This window comes from Cupressus sempervirens, chromosome 10, assembly GCF_028749045.1.
Source record: "Cupressus sempervirens isolate cs-2001-9-10 chromosome 10, ASM2874904v1, whole genome shotgun sequence".
NCBI lineage: Eukaryota > Viridiplantae > Streptophyta > Pinopsida > Cupressales > Cupressaceae > Cupressus > Cupressus sempervirens.
Genome location: NC_143127.1, coordinates 152,881,620 through 152,897,620, shown reverse-complemented (window position 1 = coordinate 152,897,620; position 16,001 = coordinate 152,881,620). Strand labels below are relative to the sequence as shown.

The 16,001-nt window shown below is 35.3% G+C and overlaps 1 protein-coding gene across 4 annotated transcripts in view; it reads right to left on the bottom strand.

Moving 5' to 3' along the window:
- Positions 1–16,001, bottom strand: part of LOC149533034 (Ssu72-like family protein) — a 47,252-nt gene that overhangs the window by 11,993 nt on the left and 19,258 nt on the right. The window contains exon 2 of one of the 4 annotated variants that reach the window (XM_089804827.1): positions 10,251–10,374. The exons of 1 other annotated variant lie outside the window; for it this stretch is intronic. The gene's annotated coding sequence lies outside the window, so the exon portion shown is untranslated. The remainder of the gene's footprint in view (positions 1–10,250; positions 10,375–16,001) is intronic. 2 more of the 4 variants (XM_089804830.1, XM_089804829.1) reach the window with 2 other exon arrangements.

Below are 16,001 nucleotides of genomic sequence, written 5' to 3'. Positions count from 1 at the left end.
TATTTAAATATTTTAATGTTATTATAAAGTTATAAAGTAACTTATAATAATAAAGTCACTCTAATATTATAAAGTGCAAATATAAAGTTACTTTATGATTTAAAGTCACTTTATGACAAAAGTAACTTAAGTGACTAAAAGACGAAATAGTCTTTTATCCCACATTGCTAAGTTGTTTGTACCTCTCCTCAATTCGAAATTATAAAGTAAAGCATTTGCATTGGGATTGTTATAACGAATATATGTTATTTTTTCAGATCCTGAAGGTTGCTTAAATGTGACTGGATATTTCCTGAAGACGAAACCCCTTAAGGAAAATAGTGAGGCTGGACGCAAACCTAGTACTCACATTGCACTTTCAGAACTGAGTTTTGAACTGATCCATTGATTTACAGAAAGTTGGAGCTTTAACAGCAGGAAGAAGAGTGGGTGGTTGAAATCAGTATAAGGTATTGGCACGTACAGGTCACTATCTGGCAGATTTGTGCTTGGATGGCAGACAGAGTAGATAGTCACTCCTTAGCCAGGGAAAAAGAGGTTAAGGTGGGGTTAGGAAATCTACAGACCGGCACTCCTACGTACTCCATAGTAGGCTCATGCAGCAATAATTCCCTACAGAGCAGTGATAGTCAGGCAGTGGTAACAGTTATACCAAGGCAAGGAGACCGAGAGTGATCACAGGGGACTTCCAAGTGGACTTACAGAGTTTCTCACACAGCAGCAGCATAAGCATTATCACCCCCAACAGCACGGGTATTCCCATCTCCAGCTAACGGCATGATCTATCGTTGAAAATCGATCTGTATGTTATCTACCTCTGAGTTTCACATTGATTAAGTTGGTTTTTGTATAACTTCTGAAGTACGTAGAAGTCAGAATGTATTTCGACCATTGAGGAGTGTATTGCTGGATTAAATTTTCATAACTCAGTCTTGAAATTTTATGTATATCGATATACCAATGCTGTGAACTCTTGCAAACAATAAATCAAATTGTTGGGTAATCTGTTAATTTGGTTTATAACCATTAACCATCGTCACAGTGATATCAACAGTTAACAGCAGTCACGAGTATGCCAACTGTTTGTTGAAATTCGCGTAGTCTCATTATCCCATTGTTATCTCTGAACATATTTACATTACTGAGCACTCCACGCAAATATTGTTTTACCATTAAGATCTTTATTATGGGAGGATTATCTTGTCTGAAATAACAGTCAGTTCTACTTAAGAATATATATTGTATTAGAATCAGCAGTGGCCCTTGCTGGATGTATACAGTGATATCAAAACTCTCATACCAGGTCGCTCATAAATTGTTTGTCAAAATGCCATTAGTTCAATTCTAATTTCTTGTTCAAATAAGAGCTGGAATATTTCAGTTGTGTCAGAGCTTAAGATCTGCGTTACACGCCAACTGTTTGACAAAATTTCACTGGTCAGTGTTTAAATTTTCTGATTAGACCAAGCAGGGGTTATTACAGTGGGCTAAAACTCTTCAACTTATATATAATCCTATTCGTGGTTGGGAGAAACATCAATTACAAAGGCAATGTATATCTCAGTCAACGAATACTAAGTCTGCCGTTCAGTCTAAATCAGGTATGTGTGTATATATATATATATATATATATTCAGAATACAGACTTATATGTCATATTTAATCAAATTCAGTCAAGGTTATTAGTTATATATATTCAGAAGATCTGCTCCCAGATTACTACACACTTTAGTACAGAAATTCTGTCAAACTAAGATAGTTTGAATCTCCACCAATTCGATCAATAAATTTAACATTCAAAATAATAAAAACATTAAAAAGTCAAACTTTTTTGGTTGCACGCCCAAATTCCTCCAAGGTCCGAAAAAGTGAATCTGCACGGAATTCATCAAACAAATGAGGAATTTGACAAGAACCGGAACCAAATTAGCTACAAATTGAATGTCAAATTTGCATGCTGAGGGGCGAATATGGTAACTTAGGAAACACAGCACCTTTGGTAAGACAGTCTATCTTTTACAAAGACTTAGTCGATGAATTCTTGTCATTCAGTGATCAAATGATAAAGGAGATTGATAAATGGGTTCAAATGACTGTTCATAGAATTGTTTCAAGTTGATTTATCTAAAATTTCTCAAAATACAAATGATTATTTGGGTGGATTAAATTAAAGGTTTTTGAGATTGCATATTTGTCATCATGTCAAATGATGTTTCCACATGAAGAATGCCAACATTCCATGCGGTCTTGGGGACCTAATGTTGAGAGCCATATTTCTCTGAGCTAACTTTTCATCGATTCTATCACTTGCTGGAAACTGTAAACTTTGTTGTCGTTCTTAATCTTTGTTTGTCATCTGTAAACTTTGTTGTCGTTCTTAATCTTTGTTTGTCATCTGTTCTCAGAGAGATCTTGTTACATTCACAATAATGAAAGTAGCCCTTAATAGTGTTGTTCTGCCAATAGTTATCATATTCACCATGCGCGTTTTTCCCCTACTTACAAAAGTACGAAGACAAGCTTAAAATGTAGCAGCAGGAGTACCAAGATTGGATGAGAATGGAGATTTTATCATTGCATCTACTGCATTACATACTAAATGGATCATAGTTTTCCATGTGCCTATAGGCACATAGTCAAGACTAATTGGTATAAGGATGATGTTACCATACATCTGTAAGAGATTAGACCTTGATTTCTCAGGAAAATGCAATTGCATTTTCCATGGCCATGGAGTATAAGTGTCTGCATTTGTTACCTTTTATTCTCAGTGTAAAAAACTGGTACTCCGTTATCCTTTTTTTTGGCATTGATTTTCTATATTTTTTAACCTTTTCTTATTGATTTTCTATTTTATAACCTTTTCTATATTTTTTAACCTTGGTCTCAATTTGCTGCCAAGTTGGGACTGGGAAAGGACTAGCTGGGAGGGACTAATCCCTGGGGATGTATCATGTAATCAATTGCCTGCAAACCATGTACATTGGGGAAGTGTGAGCCTCGTAATCGAACCCGAGACCAATGGGTGAGCAAACTCATGGCCCAAGCCAATCCCTCTACTTGTGAACTTTTGAAAAAGTACAGTTATGTAGAATAAAGTTTTGTAATACATTTTTCTTATTGGATGGGTGTAAAACTTTTCCCCAATTGTATTCTTATCAGGAATGCTATGAAAAACACAGGTTGTGCAGAACAAATTTCTATTATGTAGTGCTAATGTAAGTCATAGTCATTCTTCTTTTTCTTTAGAAAGCTTATTTCATATATGCTCACTAATTCATGTCAACTGTAGTGTGGCTATCTGCTATCTGCCATCTGCTCTCACATCCATGTTAATGTTGGTCAAAAGCTAGAATTTGTTGTACATAATGCTTTTGAAAATCTATAATTGTAATTGAACTTAGTGCGACACTCACACATTCCCGTTTGCATGTGAAAATAACTTGCTCTACCAGCCTAAATTCTTAGTGCATTGTTATAATCACTTAGCTTCAATGGGAATCAGGGAGATATTTTATATCCAGCCCCCAAAATTGGCTGCTAATAAATACCCACAAAGTTATCCGTCCTGCAAAGAGATATTTTAGCTTTAGTTGCTTGTGATTCCATCACTTAAGGTAATGTTTCAGCTTTTGTTTTGGCATGTAATGTTTCAGAAATTGTTTTAGCATTTCAGAAAGAGGATATATCAAGCCAATATTGAAACAGATATGCCATTTATTTATTTCACAGGTTTTTGTTATTTAAATATGTAGTTATATTTGAAAATTCTAACATATGCAGTATGCACAGTTCTTGAGCATTACCTTTTAAGTTGGATTCACAAAGTTTTATCTGATCAAAGAATTAAAATATTAATTTCCATTTTTTATAGTCAATTGTTTGCTGCAGTGTGTTTTTATTTCCCTTGTGCGAACATCCTTTTCCAGTAAAAAAACTCCACCATTGAAAGCACATAACCAGTGTATTATTCAACAACACATCACAATTATACTACACTTCCATTAAATTATTTACTGAAGATGGGATTACCACTCCTTACAATATTTACCAATGTGCAATAATAGAACACAAAATAGGTTGATAAGGAGCAGACCCGTATTAATGGTGACTGCCATTCATGACATTGGAGAGAGCAGTAAGAATTTCAACCCATCAACATTTCCAGACACTTGAACAAAGTGCTGATTACCACTGCGATTCTGTTAGACCAGACTGTATTGCTGAAGGGAAAAGTCGCATATTCTGAAAAAAGCCAATCTCCATGTGGTTACCAAGTACTAGAGACGTGAAACATCAAGAGATCCTTCTGTGATTACTTCCAGTAAATCTCGCAACTGCCACTATTAACTCCTATTCGATCCTGTGGATATCACAGATGTCGCTGCTATTCTCAGTATTACGCTAGTCACTCCACCTTCGAAGGATGATATTCACATGCAGGTTATTTACGTGGGACAGATTTATGCCTGCCTGTATCTGTCCACTATCCCGTGAGCCCACTGTATAGAAAACCGCTGCCCCTGTATAAATCTTAGATGATAGTGATTACACTTGCATTAAACTCTCCTCCCAGATTCTGCGGCTTGGAATGTCTGCCTTCTGGATTACCATCCAATCTTCAACTGATGTCCTGTAGATACTCAAACCGTTGCCAACCAGTGTCTCTTCCTGCTGTACAGAACTTCCAAACTTCTTACCAAATTCCCAAACACTGAATCAATCTCAAAACTGATAGTGCAGAGTGAGATACTAGGTTTTCATCTAGTCTCATGTTTTTCCACAAGGGGTCTCGTCCTTGGGAAAAACCAGTCACATCTAAGCAACCTTTAGGATTTATAAATAACATATATTCGTTGTATGAATCCCAATGTAGCTCCACGCTTTTATAACCTAGATATGAGGGGAGACAAAAACAACTAGGCAATGTGGGGTTAAAAGCCAATTTCGTCTTTTAGTCACTCGAGTGAATTTATAACTTTATAACATTAAATATTTAAATAAATCACTTAAGTCACTCAAACTTTAATATCTCTTGAATACTTGTCCGATTGCCATGCCATCTGAAATAGAAATCTCTCCTCATAATTCCTCATGTGACCAAATACACTTTCTAAAAATAGAAAGGGTCCATCTCTATTACCCCTAACTTACTATACATAGTAAGTATGGCAAATGGAGTCTGGATGAAATCGAACGAAGGCCAAATCCATGAACCGCTGAATGTTGGATATGAACCAATCCTTGGAAGACCCTCTAACCATCCTCATTAGCCTACGAGGATCCAATATTAGGCTAATCCATGAAATGCTGATGCTGGCAACCAATGGAGACATTATAATGTGCTAGCTCAACAAGTGTGGCTCCCTCATTTTTATGGCACTGTTGAGAATTAGTGTTCACATAGGTATGTAGGTTAGCTATAAAATTGTTGACAAACAACTTTATGTTATTGTTAGTATATAATATTGTTAGTGTGGTCTGTTAGATAATATATATTATATGTTGTACAAGAGATTATAGGTAGGTGAGTTGTTAGAACAACACATATAGTTAGAAAGCCCTTCCTAAAAACTAGGAGATTAGACTCCTATATGTGTAATATATTTGAATGAAAATAATGATGCATGTATATCTTGTTTTTAATTATTATTGCTTCTATCATTCTCATAATTTCTTTTACGGTATCAGGGCTTCCTTTGTTGCAACCTCTTCCGAGCTTTGAGAATTTTCACCATTTTAGTATTTGAGGTCCAGTGACACTGAGAAATACCATCAAGAATCGTCAATTTTTTATAGTCTCACTACACTTGGATTGTGTTGTGGCGGATTGAATTAAGCTAAGTCACAAGGTTCGAATTTAAATTCGAGTTCATCGATCATAAAATTCGGATGACATTTGATTCAAAAAAAAGTCGACATTAAATTTAGCTTATATAAATTTATTTACTTGTAAATTTAAGTAATATATCCACAAAGTTGTCAAAATCGTTTGACATTAACAAATAATTAAACTATATAACTCAATATTATTTTAATTTAAAATACTATTGTTATAAATAACAATACTATATTAAATATCATAAAATTCGTATGAAGTTCGGAAAGGGAAAAAATTCGCAGAAATTCAAACTTCATGGATGAAATTCGGCGTTTCCTGTGACTTAGGAATTAAGTGATTCACTTTCCTAAGCTTGTTGATTTCGCTGACTGCCGTCTCATTTGCCAGATCCATTGTAGCCTCAATGCTATCATTAGGCCCCATTTGGAGATGGGTCGACTTATTTGTCTAATGATTCACATGTAGTGTAGTGCATTGAATCAATTGTTGCCTTCGTCAACTGGTAAGAAGGGCTGCACCTTGTGGCTTAGCTCATTGGCAGCTTTGGTTTATACCACATTGTTAGCTAGGATCAGCTCAGCATCATGAATTAGTGGAGATTTTAGGCCTTGCAAATCGTAGTGCTGAATTATCTCTCGGTCTTCTATTTGTATTAATTGATCCAGTTTAGAGGATTCCCGTGAATAAGACTCTCAATTTCAGAAAAAGGCAGGCTGCATCAGTTGGTGAGATGTGATCAGCTATGTTTAATGAGATTGCCAAAAAATTTGAGACATTAGGTGTTTGACCACATCTGCCACCCAGAGTATTGCTGCAGTGAAACTCCTATTTCTTTGGGTGATTTTTCCCTCGTGAAACATTGCTCTGAAGAAAATTTTGACCGTGATAGTATTTACAGCAAGAATCATTTTGTGATGACTCATATTCATTCTCATAGTGTCTACTGGTCCAAGAAAATTTGATCTACAGCTGAATGACGATCACATCAGTATCACTCTTCCACATGACATCAACAATTCCTTGAGTTTCAATAATTTTTTTGGCAAATAAGAGATTGGTCATGGTTTACTATTGCATTTTTGGACTTTATCAATACTGAATTTGGCATCTTACAAAATAAAACAAAAAATGGTATGTTGCACTATCTCTCGACCACAGTAGAGGCACTGCCCCTAGACCCCCATGAGGGGTGTTGCCCCTTGTGACCTTGCTGGGGGCGCTGCTCCCAAACCCCACTAAGGGCATTGCCCCTAGACCCAGAATCTGCAATATTGTCACATCTTTCTCTGCATCGATGAATGGACAAAACAATTCTGTTTTCTGCAAACCGATAATTCATTGATCCTATGCCTTGTCAACTTGTGGGTTGAACTGTGCATAAACAATATTCATGCTAAGAAAACAATATTGACAGATGTTTGATGAAAAATAGAGGCAAAAATAAAACATGGAATGTCTGCAGCTAGATCATGGATTCTGGTACATGGAGCTTTCGAATAAGAACACTTGAGCAAATTTGAACCCTATGTGCCTGATTTAAATTTGAAAAGTAATAGGTAATTTGAATTCCAAAAGACAAAGAAAAGAGCTTTTCTAAATCATGATCTTATATTGATTTTGGCATGAATATGTCAAGCAGCAGCTCTGAGTGTAACCTTTTCATTGGTGATATAGTTTTTGTATGTTAAAGATCAGAAAGATTGCAGAAGTGCAAATCACAGGCCCAACACCAAATGAAAAATATTCACATGTGCTTGTGCTTGACGAGCTTTATTGATAGTCTTGACTGAACTCAAAATATTGAGTAGTGGGGCAACCTTACGATGCAGAAAACATGATGCGCAACACACCTGAGCTGCAACAACATTTCTGCCCACAGGAGACAGGCCTGGTTCAACAAGGTGCACCAAGAGATGGTAGTATGTTGTTTGCCATTTCTGCATATTTAAGTCTTACCGAGTTCACAATTCTTTGTGTGATGTATTTTGGCATTAGAGAAATCTGGTATTAGTGGGTATTAGTTGTAGTTTGAGGATATAGTTTTAAGCTTGAAAATTAGCTTTCTGGTTTAGTTTCTTCAAATATATGTTTCTTCAAAATTTAAGAAGTATTCAAAAAATGATAGAAATAAAAATTCTCTCAATTGTAATTGGAGTGCATGATCAGTGGTAACTGACACTCCTTTAAAAATTACATTACAGAGGGGAAATATTATTTTCTCATACTAGATAAAATGAGCCTTGAAACCCATATTTGCTAAATAACAAACTGACTGGAGGATGGAGGCATAGGAGGCTGGAGGAAATCCCGTCAGTCACACGTGACGGGATTGAAAAATTGTTTTAGTGACAAAACCATTTGTGCCCAAATGACTAAAGCCTAGATCAGTTCCTAGGTGGCAGTGGCAATGATCTACAAAGGTGGTCATATACGTGACAAGGACTTGGTTCTCAAGCTATGTAAGTTGCGGTTGGATGTGTATGTCCCCAATCACATTTCTTGGTTGTATGTGAATGGATAGCATGTCCCCATTAACAAGATGGTGTAAGTGATTGGAAGTGTTTGTTCCCATCACATAAGTTGGTGATTATGATTTAATGAGTTTGTCTCCAATCATAATTGTTGTGAGCAGATGTGTGTCCCTATTCATGACTGATGTTGAGTAGATGTGTTAGTCTCTATCCTTGGATCCATTAGTAAAGTTAAAATCCCTTGTAAAGATTAACTTGAAGTAATTGCTAAATCTGGTGCTTCATATTCACTGAGATCTCAGCCTGCAGCTCTAATGCTGCTTTCCCAGAGAGTTTAGCAGTCTAAACAAAAGTTGAAGGCATCAGTTCTAAGTTTAGATCACAAAAATCCCAGTTAACCCAATTCTGTGAAGAAAATGAAAATTTAGGATAAAAGAACATGTTTTTGGAATGACCACTGAAATAGACTCTAATAAGTATATAACAATGATCAGAACCAATATTAGTGTCATCTAACGACTTATATTATTGTTACAATTTAATATTGTTAGTGTGGTTTGTTAGATAATATATATTGTTAGTTGTATGAGAGATTATAGGTACATGAGCTATTAGAACAACTCACACAATTAGGTAGTGGTTCCTATAAACTAGGAGATTAAACTCCTATATAAGTATAAAATATTTGAATGAAAATAATGAAGCACATATATCATGTTAATGATTATTATTGCTTCTGCCGTTCTGATTATTTCTTTTAGTGCAAATTCAACATCCATGTCCAAGTTTGTACTCTAGACTCACAAACAAAATATTCTGTTACATATAATATGCTGTCATAGTCGACACACTAACTTGGGCTACTCACTTGGTCATGTTTTAGCTGTAGCAAGATGCTTTAAAGATTCTCAGTCCACTTTTTAACTACCCTCTTACATTCTCTTATGCATTTCATAGAATCTCTGATGTGCTTACAGTGTCAAGATGCTCTTACACATCTTTGAGGTGGCTGAAACAATGTGTCAAAATATCACTCAATACCCAATGTATGATTTTTGTCTCACTATGGAAGGATGAGATAATAATTGACATCATTCCAATAAATATTTGTGGAATAGTATTTGGAATGCCTTACATCTATGAGAGGTATTTAATATTTGATAGTAAGAACTCATGATCAAGTTATACTAGGGAAAATCAAAAGTTTCAAGGTTAGTACAACCCAAGCAAGGTAGTTATACAATGAAAACAGCAAGTTTCCATTGTTGATTTAGTCTGGCAAACAAATAGAATCAAATCTTCTTTCCTAGCATTGTAACTGCGTAATCATGATTCCTCTTAAGAAAAGAACAAAACCTCTCTGCACAAAAAACACAACCTATCAGCTTTCTATTGCACGATAAAAGACTGCAACTGCTAATTAAATATATTGTATTAGAAGAGCTTCTGGGAACTGATTGATATCATTTCTTTGTATTTGAGATCACTGTAGATTTAATTGTTTTCTATACAAAAGATCTTTTAATTTTAAGATTTGTAATCACTAAAACCAAAGTTCCCACTATGGCAAAGATGAAGGATAAAGGTAAGTATATGATTTTAAATAGGCAATACACTGTATTCTCTACCAGTAAGACATGGTCAGGTAAAACAAATGAGATAATGCATGTTTCTTGGTGCAGGATGAAATATCCTCGGATAATCTTTCAAATCTGATTTAAGTAGTTTGAATCTTGACATATTTTGCTTCATTGCATTGCAAAATAAAATGCAAAATAAGCATTCAAGTAAACAATATAGATTCCCAAGGAAATAATTGCTTACAAACACAAATCTAATGATAATTACTCTGGTATCTAATATGCATGGTTGTTACATCACATATACTGCTATTATAATGCTAGAACATGCATAAATAATAAATATTCCTCCAGAACCTGTTTAAAACAATAGACATATGCTCAATGATGAACCTGGAGTGAATCCACCTCTCAATTAGAGCTGGGTTTCTGTCCAACCCACAAATATCCAAAGAGTTTCTGTCCTCAGATATGGCTCCAACTGTCAAACCAGCAACAACGGGGAAATTATCAAAAAATAAATAAAGATTTCATAATAGAATGAGACTCTAAACCCCAACTGAACCTTTTAAAAGAATCCCCAGCCAGAAAACTTAGTTCTTTAATGTAGCAACTTAGGCAAATAACAATATTTGCCTCGCATTTACTAATTCACCCCCATGGCCTAGTAAAGACTTTTGTCATAACTTAAGTTGGCCCCTTTTTCATAATTGTCAATGAATAATTAAATTCGTATTAGCAATAAATGTAGCTATTTCCTCGTTTTGTTTATTTAAACATATAACCCTCTTTATTAATTTAATGCTTTGGTATTACTATTGATAGATAATAGGTTAGCATTATTATATATTTATTTATTGGTGTGCTAGGCAAAAAGGGTATATTACACAAGAGCACCAAGTTCAAGTCTTACATATGAAGTCATAGGTTTGGGTTTCGAAGCTTTTTGAGTTCGTTTAATGTAGTAAGGCCATGACAAGGCCATTTGTCATGTTTTTGAGTCATTGGAGTTTAATTAGGCAAATGTTGTAAAAATTACAAAATTGACAAAAGTTTCAAATTGTAAACATGCAAAATTGCAAAATTTAGAAGGATGAAAGGTCATTTTGATGTGGGAAGTTCCAAAGTAGTTTTAGTCAGTTTAGGAAATTGGTTGATGCTTTAAAAAAGACATGTAAATGTTGAAGGCAGATGGTAGTGGAAATTTTAGAAGTTGAATAAAATAAATTGTGGTTTCTCACTTTTTTTCGGTCTCCTAAACTTTATTGACACTGTACAGCCCATACAGGTCTTATTCCTCCATTGGCAGAGGTCATATAGTGAATCTACTTTCTTAGGTATTGGTTTTCGTGCAATTTCACTTAGTGAGCTTTACAGGCTACTTTCAAAGACTGCTTGTGAAAGACAGGAATAAGGGGTTGAGGGCATAAAATATGACCCAATCCATAACTGTAGCTTCTGTAACTGAGGGGAATGGGTCCAATAAGGTAGGGCTAGGTCTTGCTAAAGTTTTTATGATGACAATTTAATAAAAAAAACAAGAGTTTTCCTAAGATTTACTGCTTTTTCTAAGTTGCAGACCCTTAGATTTTTCCGTACAGTGGATTCATGATGACCAATATAGATGATTGTGGGGGATATTGATTCTAATTTACACCAAATTGAGTTTCATTCAATTTCATGTTCACTTGTGAAAGATATCACTGTTTTTCTCTTAGGTGGCTGATACCCGGGTCTAGGATAAACAGCAAGCTTGAAATTTAATTAATATTTAATCTAGCCATGGAAAAATCGTGTAACCTTGTGGAGTAATAGATTATGATGTTCTCTTGAAGACTAGTATGGTTGTGGGGTGTAATGTCCCCTTTCTGGGACATTAGGAAATTTAAAGACATTCATATAATATTAAAATTGACTATCAGAGCATGAATTAGAATTATAAAAGTTCAATATTATATTATAAAGTGGACTAAAAGTGGACAAGGAGGGATAAGACGAAAAGACAGAAAGGTAGTCAAAGAGTCACAGCTTTGAGGATTAAAAGGAGAGAGGCTCATTCATTCGTTTTATGCTTTGTTTATGATTCAGATTTCAGTTTCTCTCTTGCGAGAGTTATTCGGAAAGCTTCGGCTTTCATCCAGCAAGAGGAGTAAACCCTTGTGCCGATAGATAGTGGACGCAAACCCATTGTCCGTAGAGACATCACATCAAGTGTCTCGTGTGTGCTTACAAGTTTTTTCTTAGTATTCCAATCTGACTGTAAAACTGTGTTTAAGATTGGACTTTTGAATGTTGGTTATTGTATTGCTGATGTATAATGCAATAGCATATTTCAAGGTATTTTATGAGAATCTATGGTTTTATATTATTGGTTTATAATGCAACTTCATATGTTTATGTTCTGAATATTATTTTGAGAAAGAAATTGGGTCAATAGCCATTTGGGATATTTCAGTGGTATCAGAGTTGGTCTTGCTACTAGCCTGTGTGGTTTTCTAGTAACAAATTTAAAAGAATTTGCAGCTTCAGAAGTAGTTTCTATCTTGTTTAAGAAGACAATTTTATTGCTGTGGGGAGGATTGAAATATTCCGGGAACAATATCCAAGGATAAGTAGGAGATAATTTCCACAGCAAGTCAAATTGTGATATTGCTATCAGGATTTAACTATGTGATTTTTGAGTCAAACTCGTGAAACATGGGTCAATGAGTTTGACTCAAAAATCACACAATTAAATCCTGATAGCAATATCACAATATCAAAGACCGAGAAATAGCAAGTCACTGGGCGAAACATTGAGGGGTGCAAACACGACCTTCTTATCGAGCCTTAATATTTGTTGAACTCGAGTAATGGAACTAATGGGGAAATCTTAATCACCAAATATAATTGGTGGGCCAATTTATATTGGGAAGGACTTAATTATGTACGCATGAATTTGTTTCCATAAACAGTCAAACTTCCTGTTGGTGGCAATAGCAACAACACACACAATAAACTACAGAGCATTACAGGTGGGACAAATGCTATGATTTTAGACAAAAATCCAAAATAAGATATCTGCATGTAGCAATGGTAATACAGTTGTTAAGTCAAGTTCATTAGCTTCGCGTGATTTGAAATGGAGGAAGCTCTTGAAAGGGATCCTTTTCCTTCGAAGTTCCTCTCAGGAATTGACTGATATATGTATGAAAAACAAATGGTCGATGCCTAGCTATTTCATTTCCATTCCAAGCAATCCTTATGATACGGATTACTTCCATGCAAAAGTTAAAAATATTGAAGAGTTCTTCATCTATTGAACTTAAGAAAGAATGTCACACTATCGGATTAAATTGTGGCTTCGAAGGAGCATTGGGGGTGCTATTTTGGGCCGACAAATCAATAATCTTTAGCATTAATTTCAAGCCGAGAACATTAACGGATTAGTATAGCTGAGTATGTGCAAGGACCACCAAAGCAATAGCAAAGCTTATCGAGACGTGGGTTGTGAGACTGCAGTTTAGGAGAAATTGAAGAAGTCGAATCTCCTATTTGCCGCTAGATGATATTATCTTCAGAGTGGATATTGTGAAGACTACAATGTAGAGTTGAAGTTTTACAGGCGAACTTTCCTGTTATGCGGAACGGGTAATACATGTTGGGCATTACATTGATCCAATGTTTGTTGTTTCTAAGGAAGTTAAGGGAAGAAAAGTAACATGTCTGCCGGGAATAAAATAAGTATCTTGTGCATATCCATTATTTGAAGCTGTCAAAATATTCAACTAGAACTGGAAAATGTTATAGTCACTGTCGTTACAAATTATAAAGGACTCTAGTGCCAAATTGTCATTTAGACTGAATGGAAAATAATTGACAAGATTAAAAAGGAGTCTCGATTCACTTTTCCAAACATTTCTCTGCCGCATAGGGGTCAATAGGAGTGGGAAAGTAACTGATAAAGAAACTTATTAATTGTGTCTATCGTTGGTTGGGAATAACGGTGCTTTGTAGAACGACATGTCTCAAGTAAAGACATATTCATGCGTAGGGAATACATATCATGACTTCCACTTTAAAATTGACAGAGTATAAATTTTAATTCAGGTATTGATACACACTTGCGATTTCAATATAGTCTATAGCATATTTAAAAACGGGCATTCTTTGCTCTCTATTTAGAAGCATTAAGGTTGTCGAATCTCTACTTGCCGTAAGGGCCATGCTAGAAGATAGATGAACCAAGTGTTGAATGATATCCCCAAATGGATTAAGGCATATAATAGTATGGAGTGAGGTTTGAACACAATACAAATAAATTCGTTGTTATTGGTTATCCTGCGTGGGGCCTGGTTGTGGTTTATAAATGTAGGTTGTGATTGTTTTTGGTGAAACTGGTTGTGGCAAAACAACTCAAAGACCTCAATTTATATTACAAAATGAATTTGAATCACTTCGTGGGGTGAAGTGCAATATTGTACACAGCCTTGTCGAATCTCTGCTATATCTGTGGCCATAGGGGTTGCGTTTGAAAGAGGTGAGCCTTTGGGGGAAACAATTGGTTACCAAATTCAGCTTGAGGAAAAGAAATTAGCACATACTTGCTTGTTATTTTGCACCAATGGGGTACTTCTTAGATAGCTGGTACATCGATCGAATATTTATGCTTTTACTCATGTACTAGTGGATGAAATCCAAGAAAGAAGCTACAGGAGGCCTAAATCATCCATCTTCAACCATTGACCCAACCTTGTCTCCAAAATTTGGCAACCAACATTTACAGAGCTTGGTGTATTATCTCATTCCTGAGAACTATTCTGCAAAGCATTATGTATATTATATGATGCCTATGAGACACCTGATAAGTCACTTGGGAGTGTGAAGGAATACTGTGAACTATCAGTTAGAGCAGGTACTTCACAATTAATTGATTCTAAATGTTGTTGACATATAATTAATTGTGTTAATTATGTACGTGTCTGATTTGAATATAAACTATAAAATGTCTACAAACGAAATTCTGAGCAACAGTTCTTCCTAGCAGTGCAATATAACTACCCCTCACATTTAACTTTAAAGTATCTCTGAAAAACTTTGGCTAATTCCCCTTCTAGTAATTGTGAGCATCATATTGGTTTAGAATATCTCAGAGGGCTTCTATCTGTTTGACTAAATCACCAAGATACTGTTGGTAGAAGGAAATTGGTCGAATTTGGGACCGAGACTATTCATTCTGATAAATTCCACCAATTTGTGGTTGTTGGATATATGTTGGGGCGGAATATTTCCAATACCAGAACTATTACCTAGTGTCGTTTTACAGTGAAGGAGGACTTCTATGACAATTTTTCTACGATGAGTAGTAATAACAAGATATGAGAACAAACACGCAAATTGTTTGACATAATTCCAAAGTATTTAAGAAGGATTGAGGGTGAAGCTTGCACAAAAGACTTATGTCTATCTAAAAGTTGAACTGTGGTGTAGCTGAAGCAATCTATTGACGTTGTGCATCCACCAACTGTTTGACAGAATTATATGAGCAAATTGGAAAGTTTTGGTTGGAGTCGATTCCAGAATATTAGTTGGGAAAAATGCCTAATCAAGACAGGGTTACGAAGGACCTTACTCAAATTAAACAATAGTTGACCTATAATTTCAAATCTGATATAAGAGCAGATATACACAACATTTATGATGAATATAACAAATTTCCAGCACGAGTTCTAAGCGATTTTTTTTTTTATTATATGAACTTTCATCCAAAACTTCAAAACAAGACCAATATGGCAAAAAAGAAGTATTTTGAATTGGTCCAGGATCTCCTTGCGAAAGACAAGTGCAAAAATTTTTATGAGGAGTTTTCAGCAGACCAAAATCATCTAATAGATAATCTTGAAAAAGAAGGGAGTCGACTAACATTGATTTGAAGCCTTCTCGAGAACATGTAGAAGATGTTACACAGGGTACAAGTTTCTAGGTTGGTGATTTGGAGGTCAGCTTTGACAATCATGTTGATGAGGCCGATTGTAGTCAAAGTAATAGCATGTTGGAGTCTTTGTATGATGAGCCTTTATGTACAAACGATAACATAGCAACATTTTTTCCTTTGCATTCAAATCAAAG